This window comes from Cornus florida, unplaced genomic scaffold, assembly GCF_030987335.1.
Source record: "Cornus florida cultivar Cherokee Brave unplaced genomic scaffold, ASM3098733v1 CherokeeBrave_3.0.0_Hap2_Chr08, whole genome shotgun sequence".
Lineage (NCBI taxonomy): Eukaryota > Viridiplantae > Streptophyta > Magnoliopsida > Cornales > Cornaceae > Cornus > Cornus florida.
The window spans coordinates 55,288,658-55,290,389 of NW_026775578.1; positions in this window are offsets into that span (position 1 = coordinate 55,288,658).

The window sequence follows — 1,732 nt, forward strand, 5'->3', positions numbered from 1 at the left end:
GGGCTCACAATTTATCTAAGAATTGAAAAACTTTCCACCACGCGGGGCGACGATTTAACTAAAGATTGAGCTAGAAAGATCTCACAAAGGGTCCTTAAGCAACTTCAATTCATTTTTTCAATTTTCTTTTTTCTTTGCCTTGCTTGCTTTGCAAATTTTTATTTTTAAGCTTTTTATGCTCTTGCTTAGCTTCACTTGGCTTCTCAATTCTCCTTTGCTTAACTTCGTTTGCTCAATTCACCTAGCCAAATAAGAACAAACACAATAAGTAACTAAAAAGAAAATAAAGTAAAAACACAATCAAAAGAGTACTAATTCCTAATTATTTCCAAAACACAGCGTTGCCAATTCAAATCCCCTGCAACGGTGCCAAAACTTGGTGTGCCATCAACCAAAGTTGTAATGAAATAGAAGTGTGGCCAAGTTTAAATTTCTGAAGTGCCACTACTACCTCTAACTACTAAATATAGCTAGGGTGAGTAGGGATCGTCCCAAAGGATTAGAGGCAATGTGATAAGGAAACAAAGTCGGATTAGTAGGTCGAGTGATCAAAAGTGGTTTGTTTGGTTGATTAAACTATAATGTAAATGAATTCAGTACTAAACAACTAAAGTAAATAGAGGGGTAAAGAACAAGAGAGAGAGGTCTTGGGACTTAGAGGTCACCACTAAACATCACTTTTCTAGACACTTAATATGTAATGAATGAAGGGAAATACATGTTGCAACACTAATGTTTGTGAGTGATTGAATCAATAAGCATGGATGGTAATTTAAGCATACACTGTCTAGACAACCTAATGAATAGCACAATATATCAAACTAAGCCATTAATTCTTTCTTTAAGCTCTCAATTAAACACATCAACAAACTAGAGATTTATACTACTTGCATTCATAAGCATGGAACATCAAACAACAAGCATGGATTGTCCTTCCATCTATGAAATTAAGGCAACTACACTACAACTAAGTTAAGGACATGAAAATTAAACTAATTAAACTAAGGGAGAGGCACAATCCATCAAGAAATGAGTATGAACTATCAAACAAACCACAAGAGTATTCCATTAAAGCACTATGCCTTAACCATTATTAGATTCATGATATTAACACACATAGACATGCATCAACATAGCAAAATCTAGAAAATAACACATGAACATCTATTCTAGCATACATAGACATATGAATAGAATGAAATGATCAATTAGAAGTATTAATCAACACAAATCATTGTAAAAACAAGATTCATATATAAATCAAGTGTCAGGACAACATTATAACACAAATCCCCTCAAAATACAAAGCATTAAGGTCTAGAAGGCATACTTAGGGATAACTCTAGCCCCAAGAAGATGTTTAGCCACTCATTGATGTAGTCATTCAACCCTCAAGGGCCATCTCCATAGTAGAAATGTTCTTCTTCTTGATGAAAACCCTAGAAGAATGAAAGAACTCCCAAAAATAGTGTATGTCTCTCTAAGCTCTAGCCTCCTCTCCAAGATATGTGATATGAGATGTATTGAGATATGATGATATGATACAAAAATGGCTTAAAATCCTTATATAGGAAGCTCAAATGTGACACCTAATGGTCAAGTCTCATGCACTAGGGTCCCTTCAATGATTGCACCACGAGCCATCTTTTAATAAGTTAGACTCTGTTTTAATTCGGACTTGAGGAGGTTTGATCGATCACAATGAGATGAGATCGATCGAACTGTCGCCAGA